General features: G+C 41.9%; 45 pseudogenes; all 45 read left to right on the forward strand.

Moving 5' to 3' along the window:
- Positions 1 to 114: 114 nt before the first annotated feature.
- On the forward strand, positions 115 to 233 carry LOC137897703 (5S ribosomal RNA; annotated as a pseudogene).
- A 196-nt stretch (positions 234 to 429) lies between these two features.
- On the forward strand, positions 430 to 548 carry LOC137896318 (5S ribosomal RNA; annotated as a pseudogene).
- Positions 549 to 744: 196 nt separating this feature from the next.
- LOC137897728 (5S ribosomal RNA) lies at positions 745 to 863 on the forward strand (annotated as a pseudogene).
- Positions 864 to 1,059: 196 nt separating this feature from the next.
- On the forward strand, positions 1,060 to 1,178 carry LOC137896979 (5S ribosomal RNA; annotated as a pseudogene).
- A 196-nt stretch (positions 1,179 to 1,374) lies between these two features.
- Positions 1,375 to 1,493, forward strand: LOC137897045 (5S ribosomal RNA; annotated as a pseudogene).
- Positions 1,494 to 1,689: 196 nt separating this feature from the next.
- On the forward strand, positions 1,690 to 1,808 carry LOC137896672 (5S ribosomal RNA; annotated as a pseudogene).
- A 195-nt stretch (positions 1,809 to 2,003) lies between these two features.
- Positions 2,004 to 2,122, forward strand: LOC137896579 (5S ribosomal RNA; annotated as a pseudogene).
- A 196-nt stretch (positions 2,123 to 2,318) lies between these two features.
- LOC137897658 (5S ribosomal RNA) lies at positions 2,319 to 2,437 on the forward strand (annotated as a pseudogene).
- Positions 2,438 to 2,632: 195 nt separating this feature from the next.
- Positions 2,633 to 2,751, forward strand: LOC137897066 (5S ribosomal RNA; annotated as a pseudogene).
- Positions 2,752 to 2,946: 195 nt separating this feature from the next.
- On the forward strand, positions 2,947 to 3,065 carry LOC137896323 (5S ribosomal RNA; annotated as a pseudogene).
- A 196-nt stretch (positions 3,066 to 3,261) lies between these two features.
- Positions 3,262 to 3,380, forward strand: LOC137896500 (5S ribosomal RNA; annotated as a pseudogene).
- A 195-nt stretch (positions 3,381 to 3,575) lies between these two features.
- LOC137897704 (5S ribosomal RNA) lies at positions 3,576 to 3,694 on the forward strand (annotated as a pseudogene).
- A 196-nt stretch (positions 3,695 to 3,890) lies between these two features.
- On the forward strand, positions 3,891 to 4,009 carry LOC137897064 (5S ribosomal RNA; annotated as a pseudogene).
- Positions 4,010 to 4,205: 196 nt separating this feature from the next.
- LOC137897731 (5S ribosomal RNA) lies at positions 4,206 to 4,324 on the forward strand (annotated as a pseudogene).
- Positions 4,325 to 4,520: 196 nt separating this feature from the next.
- Positions 4,521 to 4,639, forward strand: LOC137896981 (5S ribosomal RNA; annotated as a pseudogene).
- Positions 4,640 to 4,835: 196 nt separating this feature from the next.
- On the forward strand, positions 4,836 to 4,954 carry LOC137897046 (5S ribosomal RNA; annotated as a pseudogene).
- A 195-nt stretch (positions 4,955 to 5,149) lies between these two features.
- On the forward strand, positions 5,150 to 5,268 carry LOC137897087 (5S ribosomal RNA; annotated as a pseudogene).
- A 196-nt stretch (positions 5,269 to 5,464) lies between these two features.
- LOC137897047 (5S ribosomal RNA) lies at positions 5,465 to 5,583 on the forward strand (annotated as a pseudogene).
- A 196-nt stretch (positions 5,584 to 5,779) lies between these two features.
- On the forward strand, positions 5,780 to 5,898 carry LOC137896347 (5S ribosomal RNA; annotated as a pseudogene).
- A 196-nt stretch (positions 5,899 to 6,094) lies between these two features.
- LOC137897426 (5S ribosomal RNA) lies at positions 6,095 to 6,213 on the forward strand (annotated as a pseudogene).
- A 196-nt stretch (positions 6,214 to 6,409) lies between these two features.
- LOC137896633 (5S ribosomal RNA) lies at positions 6,410 to 6,528 on the forward strand (annotated as a pseudogene).
- A 196-nt stretch (positions 6,529 to 6,724) lies between these two features.
- Positions 6,725 to 6,843, forward strand: LOC137896849 (5S ribosomal RNA; annotated as a pseudogene).
- Positions 6,844 to 7,040: 197 nt separating this feature from the next.
- On the forward strand, positions 7,041 to 7,159 carry LOC137897773 (5S ribosomal RNA; annotated as a pseudogene).
- Positions 7,160 to 7,354: 195 nt separating this feature from the next.
- Positions 7,355 to 7,473, forward strand: LOC137897712 (5S ribosomal RNA; annotated as a pseudogene).
- A 195-nt stretch (positions 7,474 to 7,668) lies between these two features.
- LOC137897787 (5S ribosomal RNA) lies at positions 7,669 to 7,787 on the forward strand (annotated as a pseudogene).
- A 196-nt stretch (positions 7,788 to 7,983) lies between these two features.
- LOC137896927 (5S ribosomal RNA) lies at positions 7,984 to 8,102 on the forward strand (annotated as a pseudogene).
- Positions 8,103 to 8,298: 196 nt separating this feature from the next.
- On the forward strand, positions 8,299 to 8,417 carry LOC137897590 (5S ribosomal RNA; annotated as a pseudogene).
- Positions 8,418 to 8,613: 196 nt separating this feature from the next.
- Positions 8,614 to 8,732, forward strand: LOC137897316 (5S ribosomal RNA; annotated as a pseudogene).
- A 196-nt stretch (positions 8,733 to 8,928) lies between these two features.
- On the forward strand, positions 8,929 to 9,047 carry LOC137896791 (5S ribosomal RNA; annotated as a pseudogene).
- Positions 9,048 to 9,242: 195 nt separating this feature from the next.
- Positions 9,243 to 9,361, forward strand: LOC137897296 (5S ribosomal RNA; annotated as a pseudogene).
- A 195-nt stretch (positions 9,362 to 9,556) lies between these two features.
- LOC137897740 (5S ribosomal RNA) lies at positions 9,557 to 9,675 on the forward strand (annotated as a pseudogene).
- Positions 9,676 to 9,870: 195 nt separating this feature from the next.
- On the forward strand, positions 9,871 to 9,989 carry LOC137897876 (5S ribosomal RNA; annotated as a pseudogene).
- A 195-nt stretch (positions 9,990 to 10,184) lies between these two features.
- On the forward strand, positions 10,185 to 10,303 carry LOC137897458 (5S ribosomal RNA; annotated as a pseudogene).
- Positions 10,304 to 10,498: 195 nt separating this feature from the next.
- Positions 10,499 to 10,617, forward strand: LOC137896537 (5S ribosomal RNA; annotated as a pseudogene).
- A 196-nt stretch (positions 10,618 to 10,813) lies between these two features.
- Positions 10,814 to 10,932, forward strand: LOC137897262 (5S ribosomal RNA; annotated as a pseudogene).
- A 195-nt stretch (positions 10,933 to 11,127) lies between these two features.
- Positions 11,128 to 11,246, forward strand: LOC137897297 (5S ribosomal RNA; annotated as a pseudogene).
- Positions 11,247 to 11,442: 196 nt separating this feature from the next.
- LOC137897812 (5S ribosomal RNA) lies at positions 11,443 to 11,561 on the forward strand (annotated as a pseudogene).
- A 195-nt stretch (positions 11,562 to 11,756) lies between these two features.
- LOC137897198 (5S ribosomal RNA) lies at positions 11,757 to 11,875 on the forward strand (annotated as a pseudogene).
- Positions 11,876 to 12,070: 195 nt separating this feature from the next.
- LOC137896538 (5S ribosomal RNA) lies at positions 12,071 to 12,189 on the forward strand (annotated as a pseudogene).
- A 196-nt stretch (positions 12,190 to 12,385) lies between these two features.
- LOC137897374 (5S ribosomal RNA) lies at positions 12,386 to 12,504 on the forward strand (annotated as a pseudogene).
- Positions 12,505 to 12,699: 195 nt separating this feature from the next.
- Positions 12,700 to 12,818, forward strand: LOC137897367 (5S ribosomal RNA; annotated as a pseudogene).
- Positions 12,819 to 13,014: 196 nt separating this feature from the next.
- Positions 13,015 to 13,133, forward strand: LOC137897813 (5S ribosomal RNA; annotated as a pseudogene).
- Positions 13,134 to 13,328: 195 nt separating this feature from the next.
- On the forward strand, positions 13,329 to 13,447 carry LOC137897122 (5S ribosomal RNA; annotated as a pseudogene).
- Positions 13,448 to 13,642: 195 nt separating this feature from the next.
- LOC137896540 (5S ribosomal RNA) lies at positions 13,643 to 13,761 on the forward strand (annotated as a pseudogene).
- A 196-nt stretch (positions 13,762 to 13,957) lies between these two features.
- On the forward strand, positions 13,958 to 14,076 carry LOC137897264 (5S ribosomal RNA; annotated as a pseudogene).
- Positions 14,077 to 14,125: the final 49 nt, after the last annotated feature.

Consider the following 14,125-nt stretch of genomic DNA (forward strand, 5'->3'; position numbering starts at 1 on the left):
TGATTGTAGAAAAATGTGTTTTAGTTGTCTGGTTCAAGAAAGTTGCCTTTGTTGCTGAAGTTGTTTAAAATTGTGACAAATCTATATATACTATGTTTTCTATACTGCGCTCCAGCTCACGGCCATACCTGCCTGGGAGTGCCCAATCTCATCAGATCTTGGAAGCCAAGCAGGCACGGGCCTGGTCAGTACATGTGCAGGGGACTCACTTGGAATACCAGGTGCTGTGAGCTTTTAAATTGGTCAGAATTTTGGATTTAATGAAAAAAAATCTACCTGGGATGAATCCGATCATGGAATTCAGGACTTGACGACTGATTGTAGAAAAATGTGCTTTAGTTGTCTGGTTAAAGAAAGTTGCCTTTGTTGCTGAAGTTGTTTAAAATTGTGACAAATCTATATATACTATGTTTTCTACACTGTACTCCAGCTCACGGCCATACCTGCCTGGGAGTGCCCAATCTCATCAGATCTTGGAAGCCAAGCAGGCAAGGGCCTGGTCAGTACATGTTCAGGAGACTCACTTGGAATACCAGGTGCTGTGGGCTTTTAAATTGGTCAGAATTTTGGATTTAAAGAAAGAAAATCTACCTGGGATGAATGCGATCATGGAATTCAGGACTTGACGACTGATTGTAGAAAAATGTGCTTTAGTTGTCTGGTTAAAGAAAGTTGCCTTTGTTGCTGAAGTTGTTTAAAATTGTGACAAATCTATATATACCATGTTTTCTGTACTGTACTCCAGCTCACGGCCATACCTGCCCGGGAGTGCCCAATCTCATCAGATCTCGGAAGCCAAGCGGGCACGGGCCTGGTTAGTACATGTGCAGGAGACTCACTTGGAATACCAGGTGCTGTGAGCTTTTAAATTGGTCAGAATTTTGAATTGACAGAAAAAAAATCTACCTGGGATGAATGCGATCATGGAATTCAGGACTTGACGACTGATTGTAGAAGAATGTGTTTTCGTTGTCTGGTTAAAGAAAGTTGCCTTTGTTGCTGAAGTTGTTTAAAATTGTGACAAATCTATATATACTATGTTTTCTATGCCGTGCTCTAGCTCACGGCCATACCTGCCTGGGAGTGCCCAATCTCATCAGATCTTGGAAGCCGAGCAGGCATGGGCCTGGTTAGTACATGTGCAGGAGACTCACTTGGGATACCAGGTGCTGTGAGCTTTTAAATTGGTCAGAATTTTGAATTTAAAGAAAAAAAATCTACCTGGGATGAATGTGATCATGGAATTCAGGACTTGACGACTGATTGTAGAAAAATGTGCTTTCGTTGTCTGGTTAAAGAAAGTTGCCTTTGTTGCTGAAGTTGTTTAAAATTGTGACAAATCTATATATACTATGTTTTCTATACTGTACTCCAGCTCACGGCCATACCTGCCTGGGAGTGCCCAATCTCATCAGATCTTGGAAGCCAAGCGGGCGAGGGCCTGGTCAGTACATGTGCAGCAGACTCACTTGGAATGCCAGGTGCTGTGAGCTTTTAAATTGGTCAGAATTTTGAATTTAAAGAAAAAAAATCTACCTGGGATGAATGCGATCATGGAATTCAGGACTTGACGACTGATTGTAGAAAAATGTGCTTTAGTTGTCTGGTTAAAGAAAGTTGCCGTTGTTGCTGAAGTTGTTTAAAATTGTGACAAATCTATATATACTATGTTTTCTATACCGTACTCCAGCTCACGGCCATACCTGCCTGGGAGTGCCCAATCTCGTCAGATCTTGGAAGCCAAGCGGGCACGGGCCTGGTCAGTACATGTGCAGGAGACTCACTTGGAATACCAGGTGCTGTGGGCTTTTAAATTGGTCAGAATTTTGGATTTAAAGAAAAAAATCTTCCTGGGATGAATGCGATCATGGAATTCAGGACTTGACGACTGATTGTATAAAAATGTGTTGTAGTTGTCTGGTTAAAGAAAGTTGCCTTTGTTGCTGAAGTTGTTTAAAATTGTGACAAATCTATATATACTATGTTTTCTATACCGTACTCCAGCTCGTGGCCATACCTGCCTGGGAGTGCCCAATCTCGTCAGATCTTGGAAGCCAAGCAGGCACGGGCCTGGTTAGTACATGTGCAGGAGACTCACTTGGAATACCGGGTGCTGTGAGCTTTTAAATTGGTCAGAATTTTGAATTGACAGAAAAAAAATCTACCTGGGATGAATGCGATCATGGAATTCAGGACTTGACGACTGATTGTAGAAGAATGTGTTTTCGTTGTCTGGTTAAAGAAAGTTGCCTTTGTTGCTGAAGTTGTTTAAAATTGTGACAAATCTATATATACCATGTTTTCTATACTGTACTCCAGCTCACGGCCATACCTGCCTGGGAGTGCCCAATCTCATCAGATCTTGGAAGCCAAGCAGGCAAGGGCCTGGTCAGTACATGTGCAGGAGACTCACTTGGAATACCAGGTGCCGTGGGCTTTTAAATTGGTCAGAATTTTGGATTTAAAGAAAAAAAATCTACCTGGGATGAATGCGATCATGGAATTCAGGACTTGACAACTGATTGTAAAAAAATGTGCTTTAGTTGTCTGGTTAAAGAAAGTTTCTTTGTTGCTGAAGTTGTTTAAAATTGTGACAAATCTATATATACCATGTTTTCTGTACTGTACTCCAGCTCACGGCCATACCTGCCCGGGAGTGCCCAGTCTCATCAGATCTTGGAAGCCAAGCAGGCACGGGCCTGGTTGGTACATGTGCAGGAGACTCACTTGGAATACCAGGTGCTGTGAGCTTTTAAATTGGTCAGAATTTTGAATTTAAAGAAAAAAATCTTCCTGGGATGAATGCGATCATGGAATTCAGGACTTGACGACTGATTGTAGAAATATGTGTTTTAGTTGTCTGGTTCAAGAAAGTTGCCTTTGTTGCTGAAGTTGTTTAAAATTGTGACAAATCTATATATACTATGTTTTCTATACCGTACTCCAGCTCACGGCCATACCTGCCTGGGAGTGCCCAATCTCGTCAGATCTTGGAAGCCAAGCAGGCACGGGCCTGGTTAGTACATGTGCAGGAGGCTCACTTGGAATACCAGGTGCTGTGAGCTTTTAAATTGGTCAGAATTTTGAATTGACAGAATTTTTTTTTACCTGGGATGAATGCGATCATGGAATTCAGGACTTGACGACTGATTGTAGAAAAATGTGCTTTAGTTGTCTGGTTAAAGAAAGTTGCCTTTGTTGCTGAAGTTGTTTAAAATTGTGACAAATCTATATATACTATGTTTTCTATACTGTACTCCAGCTCACGGCCATACCTGCCTGGGAGTGCCCAATCTAGTCAGATCTTGGAAGCCAAGCAGGCACGGGCCTGGTTAGTACATGTGCAGGAGACTCTCTTGGAATACCAGGTGCTGTGAGCTTTTAAATTGGTCAGAATTTTGAATTTAAAGAAAAAAATCTTCCTGGGATGAATGCGATCATGGAATTCAGGACTTGACGACTGATTGTAGAAAAATGTGTTTTAGTTGTCTGGTTCAAGAAAGTTGCCTTTGTTGCTGAAGTTGTTTAAAATTGTGACAAATCTATATATACTATGTTTTCTATACTGCGCTCCAGCTCACGGCCATACCTGCCTGGGAGTGCCCAATCTCATCAGATCTTGGAAGCCAAGCAGGCACGGGCCTGGTCAGTACATGTGCAGGGGACTCACTTGGAATACCAGGTGCTGTGAGCTTTTAAATTGGTCAGAATTTTGGATTTAAAGAAAAAAAATCTACCTGGGATGAATCCGATCATGGAATTCAGGACTTGACGACTGATTGTAGAAAAATGTGCTTTAGTTGTCTGGTTAAAGAAAGTTGCCTTTGTTGCTGAAGTTGTTTAAAATTGTGACAAATCTATATATACTATGTTTTCTATACTGTACTCCAGCTCACGGCCATACCTGCCTGGGAGTGCCCAATCTCATCAGATCTTGGAAGCCATGCAGGCAAGGGCCTGGTCAGTACATGTTCAGGAGACTCACTTGGAATACCAGGTGCTGTGGGCTTTTAAATTGGTCAGAATTTTGGATTTAAAGAAAGAAAATCTACCTGGGATGAATGCGATCATGGAATTCAGGACTTGACGACTGATTGTAGAAAAATGTGCTTTAGTTGTCTGGTTAAAGAAAGTTGCCTTTGTTGCTGAAGTTGTTTAAAATTGTGACAAATCTATATATACCATGTTTTCTGTACTGTACTCCAGCTCACGGCCATACCTGCCCGGGAGTGCCCAATCTCATCAGATCTCGGAAGCCAAGCGGGCACGGGCCTGGTTAGTACATGTGCAGGAGACTCACTTGGAATACCAGGTGCTGTGAGCTTTTAAATTGGTCAGAATTTTGAATTGACAGAAAAAAAATCTACCTGGGATGAATGCGATCATGGAATTCAGGACTTGACGACTGATTGTAGAAGAATGTGTTTTCGTTGTCTGGTTAAAGAAAGTTGCCTTTGTTGCTGAAGTTGTTTAAAATTGTGACAAATCTATATATACTATGTTTTCTATGCCGTGCTCTAGCTCACGGCCATACCTGCCTGGGAGTGCCCAATCTCATCAGATCTTGGAAGCCGAGCAGGCATGGGCCTGGTTAGTACATGTGCAGGAGACTCACTTGGGATACCAGGTGCTGTGAGCTTTTAAATTGGTCAGAATTTTGAATTTAAAGAAAAAAAATCTACCTGGGATGAATGTGATCATGGAATTCAGGACTTGACGACTGATTGTAGAAAAATGTGCTTTCGTTGTCTGGTTAAAGAAAGTTGCCTTTGTTGCTGAAGTTGTTTAAAATTGTGACAAATCTATATATACTATGTTTTCTATACTGTACTCCAGCTCACGGCCATACCTGCCTGGGAGTGCCCAATCTCATCAGATCTTGGAAGCCAAGCGGGCGAGGGCCTGGTCAGTACATGTGCAGCAGACTCACTTGGAATGCCAGGTGCTGTGAGCTTTTAAATTGGTCAGAATTTTGAATTTAAAGAAAAAAATCTTCCTGGGATGAATGCGATCATGGAATTCAGGACTTGACGACTGATTGTAGAAAAATGTGTTTTAGTTGTCTGGTTCAAGAAAGTTGCCTTTGTTGCTGAAGTTGTTTAAAATTGTGACAAATCTATATATACTATGTTTTCTATACTGTGCTCCAGCTCACGGCCATACCTGCCTGGGAGTGCCCGATCTCGTCAGATCTTGGAAGCCAAGCAGGCACGGGCCTGGTTAGTACATGTGCGGGAGACTCACTTGGAATGCCAGGTGCGGTGAGCTTTTAAATTGGTCAGAATTTTGAATTGACAGAATTTTTTTTTACCTGGGATAAATGCGATCATGGAATTCAGGACTTGACGACTGATTGTAGAAAAATGTGTTTTAGTTGTCTGGTTCAAGAAAGTTGCCTTTGTTGCTGAAGTTGTTTAAAATTGTGACAAATCTATATATACTATGTTTTCTATACTGTACTCCAGCTCACGGCCATACCTGCCTGGGAGTGCCCAGTCTCGTCAGATCTTGGAAGCCGAGCAGGCATGGGCCTGGTTAGTACATGTGCAGGGGACTCACTCGGAATACCAGGTGCTGTGAGCTTTTAAATTGGTCAGAATTTTGAATTGACAGAAAAAAAATCTTCCTGGGATGAATGCGATCATGGAATTCAGGACTTGACGACTGATTGTAGAAAAATGTGTTTTAGTTGTCTGGTTTAAGAAAGTTGCCTTTGTTGCTGAAGTTGTTTAAAATTGTGACAAATCTATATATACTATGTTTTCTATACTGTACTCCAGCTCACGGCCATACCTGCCTGGGAGTGCCCAATCTCGTCAGATCTTGGAAGCCAAGCAGGCACGGGCCTGGTTGGTACATGTGCAGGAGACTCACTTGGAATACCAGGTGCTGTGAGCTTTTAAATTGGTCAGAATTTTGAATTGACAGAAAAAAAATCTACCTGGGATGAATGCGATCATGGAATTCAGGACTTGACGACTGATTGTATAAAAATGTGTTGTAGTTGTCTGGTTAAAGAAAGTTGCCTTTGTTGCTGAAGTTGTTTAAAATTGTGACAAATCTATATATACTATGTTTTCTATACCGTGCTCCGGCTCGCGGCCATACCTGCCTGGGAGTGCCCAATCTCGCCAGACCTTGGAAGCCAAGCAGGCGCGGGCCTGGTCAGTGCATGTGCAGGAGACTCACTTGGAATACCAGGTGCTGTGAGCTTTTAAATTGGTCAGAATTTTGGATTTAAAGAAAAAAAATCTACCTGGGATGAATGCGATCATGGAATTCAGGACTTGACGACTGATTGGAGAAAAATGTGCCTTAGTTGTCTGGTTAAAGAAAGTTGCTGAAGTTGCTGAAGTTGTTTAAAATTGTGACAAATCTATATATACTATGTTTTCTATACTGTACTCCAGCTCATGGCCATACCTGCCTGGGGGTGCCCAATCTCATCAGATCTTGGAAGCCAAGCAGGCCAGGGCCAGGTCAGTACATGTGCAGGGGACTCACTTGGAATACCAGGTGCTGTGGGCTTTTAAATTGGTCAGAATTTTGGATTTAAAGAAAAAAAATCTACCTGGGATGAATGCGATCATGGAATTCAGGACTTGACGACTGATTGTAGAAAAATGTGTTTTAGTTGTCTGGTTAAAGAAAGTTGCCTTTGTTGCTGAAGTTGTTTAAAATTGTGACAAATCTATATATACTATGTTTTCTATACTGTGCTCCAGCTCACGGCCATACCTGCCTGGGAGTGCCCAATCTCGTCAGATCTTGGAAGCCAAGCAGGCACGGGCCTGGTTAGCACATGTGCAGGAGACTCACTTGGAATACCAGGTGCTGTGAGCTTTTAAATTGGTCAGAATTTTGAATTGACAGAAAAAAAAATCTACCTGGGATGAATGCGATCATGGAATTCAGGACTTGACGACTGATTGTAGAAAAATGTGTTTTCGTTGTCTGGTTAAAGAAAGTTGCCTTTGTTGCTGAAGTTGTTTAAAATTGTGACAAATCTATATATACTATGTTTTCTATGCCGTACTCCAGCTCATGGCCATACCTGCCTGGGAGTGCCCAATCTCGTCAGATCTTGGAAGCCAAGCAGGCACGGGCCTGGTTAGTACATGTGCAGGAGACTCACTTGGAATACCAGGTGCTGTGAGCTTTTAAATTGGTCAGAATTTTGAATTTAAAGAAAAAAATCTACCTGGGATGAATGTGATCATGGAATTCAGGACTTGACGACTGATTGTAGAAAAATGTGTTTTCGTTGTCTGGTTAAAGAAAGTTGCCTTTGTTGCTGAAGTTGTTTAAAATTGTGACAAATCTATATATACTATGTTTTCTATACCGTACTCCAGCTCACGGCCATACCTGCCTGGGAGTGCCCAATCTCGTCAGATCTTGGAAGCCAAGCGGGCACGGGCCTGGTTAGTACATGTGCAGGAGACTCACTTGGAATACCAGGTGCTGTGAGCTTTTAAATTGGTCAGAATTTTGAATTTAAAGAAAAAAATCTTCCTGGGATGAATGCGATCATGGAATTCAGGACTTGACGACTGATTGTAGAAAAATGTGTTTTAGTTGTCTGGTTCAAGAAAGTTGCCTTTGTTGCTGAAGTTGTTTAAAATTGTGACAAATCTATATATACTATGTTTTCTATACTGTACTCCAGCTCACGGCCATACCTGCCTGGGAGTGCCCAGTCTCATCAGATCTTGGAAGCCAAGCAGGCACGGGCCTGGTTAGTACATGTGCAGGAGACTCACTTGGAATACCAGGTGCTGTGAGCTTTTAAATTGGTCAGAATTTTGAATTGACAGAATTTTTTTTTACCTGGGATGAATGCGATCATGGAATTCAGGACTTGACGACTGATTGTAGAAAAATGTGTTTTAGTTGTCTGGTTAAAGAAAGTTGCCTTTGTTGCTGAAGTTGTTTAAAATTGTGACAAATCTATATATACTATGTTTTCTATGCCATGCTCTAGCTCACGGCCATACCTGCCTGGGAGTGCCCAATCTCATCAGATCTTGGAAGCCAAGCGGGTATGGGCCTGGTTAGTACATGTGCAGGAGACTCACTTGGGATTCCAGGTGCTGTGAGCTTTTAAATTGGTCAGAATTTTGAATTCAAAGAAAAAAAATCTACCTGGGATGAATGTGATCATGGAATTCAGGACTTGACGACTGATTGTATAAAAATGTGTTGTCGTTGTCTGGTTAAAGAAAGTTGCCTTTGTTGCTGAAGTTGTTTAAAATTGTGACAAATCTATATATACTATGTTTTCTATACTGTACTCCAGCTCGCGGCCATACCTGCCTGGGAGCGCCCAATCTCGTCAGATCTTGGAAGCCAAGCAGGCACGGGCCTGGTTAGTACATGTGCAGGAGACTCATTTGGAATACCAGGTGCTGTGAGCTTTTAAATTGGTCAGAATTTTGAATTGACAGAAAAAAAATCTACCTGGGATGAATGCGATCATGGAATTCAGGACTTGACGACTGATTGTAGAAAAATGTGTTTTAGTTGTCTGGTTCAAGAAAGTTGCCTTTGTTGCTGAAGTTGTTTAAAATTGTGACAAATCTATATATACTATGTTTTCTATACTGTACTCCAGCTCACGGCCATACCTGCCTGGGAGTGCCCAGTCTCGTCAGATCTTGGAAGCCGAGCAGGCATGGGCATGGTTAGTACATGTGCAGGGGACTCACTTGGAATACCAGGTGCTGTGAGCTTTTAAATTGGTCAGAATTTTGAATTGACAGAAAAAAAATCTTCCTGGGATGAATGCGATCATGGAATTCAGGACTTGACGACTGATTGTAGAAAAATGTGTTTTAGTTGTCTGGTTTAAGAAAGTTGCCTTTGTTGCTGAAGTTGTTTAAAATTGTGACAAATCTATATATACTATGTTTTCTATACTGTACTCCAGCTCACGGCCATACCTGCCTGGGAGTGCCCAATCTCGTCAGATCTTGGAAGCCAAGCAGGCACGGGCCTGGTTGGTACATGTGCAGGAGACTCACTTGGAATGCCGGGTGCTGTGAGCTTTTAAATTGGTCAGAATTTTGAATTGACAGAAAAAAAATCTACCTGGGATGAATGCGATCATGGAATTCAGGACTTGCTGACTGATTGTAGAAAAATGTGTTTTAGTTGTCTGGTTAAAGAAAGTTGCATTTGTTGCTGAAGTTGTTGAAAATTGGACAAATCTATAAATACCATGTTTTCTATATAGCCGTTCAGCTCATGGCCATACCTGCCTGGGAGTGCCCAATCTCATCAGATCTTGGAAGCCGAGCAGGCATGGGCCTGGTTAGGACGTGTGCAGGAGACTCGCTTGGAATACCAGGTGCTGTGAGCTTTTAAATTGGTCAGAATTTTCAATTTAAAGAAAACAAATCTACCTGGGATGAATGCGATCATGGAATTCAGGACTTGACGACTGATTGTAGAAAAATGTGTTTTAGTTGTCTGGTTAAAGAAAGTTGCATTTGTAGCTGAAGTTGTTGAAAATTGGACAAATCTATAAATACCATGTTTTCTATGTAGGCATTCAGCTCACGGCCACACCTGCCTGGGAGTGCCCAATCTCATCAGATCTTGGAAGCCAAGCAGGCATGGGCCTGGTTAGTACATGCGCAGGAGACTCACTTGGAATACCGGGTGCTGTGAGCTTTTAAATTGGCCAGAATTTTGGATTTAAAGAAAAAAATCTACCTGGGATGAATGCGATCATGGAATTGAGGACTTGACGACTGATTGTAGAAAAATGTGTTTTAGTTGTCTGGTTAAAGAAAGTTGCCTTTGTTGCTGAAGTTGTTTAAAATTGTGACAAATCTATATATACTATGTTTTCTATACTGGACTCCAGCTCACGGCCATACCTGCCTGGGAGTGCCCAGTCTCGTCAGATCTTGGAAGCCAAGCAGGCGTGGGCCTGGTTAGTACATGTGCAGGAGACTCACTTGGAATACCAGGTGCTGTGAGCCTTTAAATTGGTTGGAATTTTGAATTTAAAGAAAAAAATCTTTCCGGGATGAATGCGATCATGGAATTCAGGACTTGACGACTGATTGTAGAAAAATGTGTTTTAGTTGTCTGGTTAAAGAAAGTTGCCTTTGTTGCTGAAGTTGTTTAAAATTGTGACAAATCTATATATACTATGTTTTCTATACTGTACTCCAGCTCACGGCCATACCTGCCTGGGAGTGCCCGATCTCGTCAGATCTTGGAAGCCAAGCAGGCATGGGGTTGGTTAGTACATGTGCAGGAGACTCGCTTGGATTACCAGGTGCTGTGAGCTTTTCAATTGGTCAGAATTTTGAATTGACAGAAAAAAAATCTACCTGGGATGAATGCGATCATGGAATTCAGGACTTGACGACTGATTGTAGAAAAATGTGTTTTAGTTGTCTGGTTAAAGAAAGTTGCATTTGTAGCTGAAGTTGTTGAAAATTGGACAAATCTATAAATACCATGTTTTCTATATAGGCATTCAGCTCACGGCCACACCTGCCTGGGAGTGCCCAATCTCATCGGATCTTGGAAGCCAAGCAGGCATGGGCCTGGTTAGTACGTGTGCAGGAGACTCACTTGGAATGCCAGGTGCTGTGAGCTTTTAAATTGGTCAGAATTTTGAATTGACAGAAAAAAAATCTACCTGGGATGAATGCGATCATGGAATTCAGGACTTGACGACTGATTGTAGAAAAATGTGCTTTAGTTGTCTGGTTAAAGAAAGTTGCCTTTTTTGCTGAAGTTGTTTAAAATTGTGACAAATCTATATATACCATGTTTTCTGTACTGTACTCCAGCTCACGGCCACACCTGCCCGGGAGTGCCCAATCTCATCGGATCTTGGAAGCCAAGCAGGCACGGGCCTGGTTAGTGCATGTGCAGGAGACTCACTTGGAATACCAGGTGCTGTGAGCTTTTAAATTGGTCAGAATTTTGAATTGACAGAAAAAAAATCTACCTGGGATGAATGCGATCATGGAATTCAGGACTTGATGACTGATTGTAGAAAAATGTGTTTTAGTTGTCTGGTTAAAGAAAGTTGCATTTGTTGCTGAAGTTGTTGAAAATTGGACAAATCTATAAATACCATGTTTTCTATACAGTCGTTCAGCTCATGGCCATACCTGCCTGGGAGTGCCCAATCTCATCAGATCTTGGAAGCCGAGCAGGCATGGGCCTGGTTAGGACGTGTGCAGGAGACTCGCTTGGAATACCAGGTGCTGTGAGCTTTTAAATTGGTCAGAATTTTCAATTTAAAGAAAAAAAATCTACCTGGGATGAATGCGATCATGGAATTCAGGACTTGACGACTGATTGTAGAAAAATGTGTTTTAGTTGTCTGGTTCAAGAAAGTTGCCTTTGTTGCTGAAGTTGTTTAAAATTGTGACAAATCTATATATACTATGTTTTCTATGCTGTACTCCAGCTCACAGCCATACCTGCCTGGGAGTGCCCAGTCTCGTCAGATCTTGGAAGCCAAGCAGGCATGGGCCTGGTTAGTACATGTGCAGGAGACTCACTTGGAATACCAGGTGCTGTGAGCCTTTAAACTGGTTGGAATTTTGAATTTAAAGAAAAAAATCTTTCCGGGATGAATGCGATCATGGAATTCAGGACTTGACGACTGATTGTAGAAAAATGTGTTTTAGTTGTCTGGTTAAAGAAAGTTGCCTTTGTTGCTGAAGTTGTTTAAAATTGTGACAAATCTATATATACTATGTTTTCTATACTGTACTCCAGCTCACGGCCATACCTGCCTGGGAGTGCCTGATCTCGTCGGATCTTGGAAGCCAAGCAGGCATGGGCCTGGTTAGTACATGTGCAGGAGACTCGCTTGGATTACCAGGTGCTGTGAGCCTTTCAATTGGTCAGAATTTTGAATTGACAGAAAAAAAATCTACCTGGGATGAATGCGATCATGGAATTCAGGACTTGACGACTGATTGTAGAAAAATGTGTTTTAGTTGTCTGGTTAAAGAAAGTTGCATTTGTAGCTGAAGTTGTTGAAAATTGGACAAATCTATAAATACCATGTTTTCTATATAGGCATTCAGCTCACGGCCACACCTGCCTGGGAGTGCCCAATCTCATCGGATCTTGGAAGCCAAGCAGGCATGGGCCTGGTTAGTACGTGTGCAGGAGACTCACTTGGAATGCCAGGTGCTGTGAGCTTTTAAATTGGTCAGAATTTTGAATTGACAGAAAAAAAATCTACCTGGGATGAATGCGATCATGGAATTCAGGACTTGACGACTGATTGTAGAAAAATGTGCTTTAGTTGTCTGGTTAAAGAAAGTTGCCTTTTTTGCTGAAGTTGTTTAAAATTGTGACAAATCTATATATACCATGTTTTCTGTACTGTACTCCAGCTCACGGCCACGCCTGCCCGGGAGTGCCCAATCTCATCGGATCTTGGAAGCCAAGCAGGCACGGGCCTGGTTAGTGCATGTGCAGGAGACTCACTTGGAATACCAGGTGCTGTGAGCTTTTAAATTGGTCAGAATTTTGAATTGACAGAAAAAAAATCTACCTGGGATGAATGCGATCATGGAATTCAGGACTTGATGACTGATTGTAGAAAAATGTGTTTTAGTTGTCTGGTTAAAGAAAGTTGCATTTGTTGCTGAAGTTGTTGAAAATTGGACAAATCTATAAATACCATGTTTTCTATACAGTCGTTCAGCTCATGGCCATACCTGCCTGGGAGTGCCCAATCTCATCAGATCTTGGAAGCCGAGCAGGCATGGGCCTGGTTAGGACGTGTGCAGGAAACTCGCTTGGAATACCAGGTGCTGTGAGCTTTTAAATTGGTCAGAATTTTCAATTTAAAGAAAAAAAATCTACCTGGGATGAATGCGATCATGGAATTCAGGACTTGACGACTGATTGTAGAAAAATGTGTTTTAGTTGTCTGGTTCAAGAAAGTTGCCTTTGTTGCTGAAGTTGTTTAAAATTGTGACAAATCTATATATACTATGTTTTCTATGCTGTACTCCAGCTCACAGCCATACCTGCCTGGGAGTGCCCAGTCTCGTCAGATCTTGGAAGCCAAGCAGGCATGGGCCTGGTTAGTACATGTGCAGGAGACTCACTTGGAATACCAGGTGCTGTGAGCCTTTAAATTGGTTGGAATTTTGAATTTAAAGAAAAAAATCTTTCCGGGATGAATGCGATCATGGAATTCAGGACTTGACGACTGATTGTAGAAAAATGTGTTTTAGTTGTCTGGTTAAAGAAAGTTGCCTTTGTTGCTGAAGTTGTTTAAAATTGTGACAAATCTATATATACTATGTTTTCTATACTGTACTCCAGCTCACGGCCATACCTGCCTGGGAGTGCCTGATCTCGTCAGATCTTGGAAGCCAAGCAGGCATGGGCCTGGTTAGTACATGTGCAGGAGACTCGCTTGGATTACCAGGTGCTGTGAGCTTTTCAATTGGTCAGAATTTTGAATTGACAGAAAAAAAATCTACCTGGGATGAATGCGATCATGGAATTCAGGACTTGACGACTGATTGTAGAAAAATGTGTTTTAGTTGTCTGGTTAAAGAAAGTTGCATTTGTAGCTGAAGTTGTTGAAAATTGGACAAATCTATAAATACCATGTTTTCTATATAGGCATTCAGCTCACGGCCACACCTGCCTGGGAGTGCCCAATCTCATCGGATCTTGGAAGCCAAGCAGGCATGGGCCTGGTTAGTACGTGTGCAGGAGACTCACTTGGAATGCCAGGTGCTGTGAGCTTTTAAATTGGTCAGAATTTTGAATTGACAGAAAAAAAATCTACCTGGGATGAATGCGATCATGGAATTCAGGACTTGACGACTGATTGTAGAAAAATGTGCTTTAGTTGTCTGGTTAAAGAAAGTTGCCTTTTTTGCTGAAGTTGTTTAAAATTGAGACAAATCTATATATACCATGTTTTCTGTACTGTACTCCAGCTCACGGCCACACCTGCCCGGGAGTGCCCAATCTCATCGGATCTTGGAAGCCAAGCAGGCACGGGCCTGGTTAGTGCATGTGCAGGAGACTCACTTGGAATACCAGGTGCTGTGAGCTTTTAAATTGGTCAGAATTTTGAATTGACAGAAAAAAAATCTACCTGGGA

This window comes from Brachionichthys hirsutus, chromosome 7, assembly GCF_040956055.1.
Source record: "Brachionichthys hirsutus isolate HB-005 chromosome 7, CSIRO-AGI_Bhir_v1, whole genome shotgun sequence".
Classification (NCBI taxonomy): Eukaryota; Metazoa; Chordata; class Actinopteri; order Lophiiformes; family Brachionichthyidae; genus Brachionichthys; species Brachionichthys hirsutus.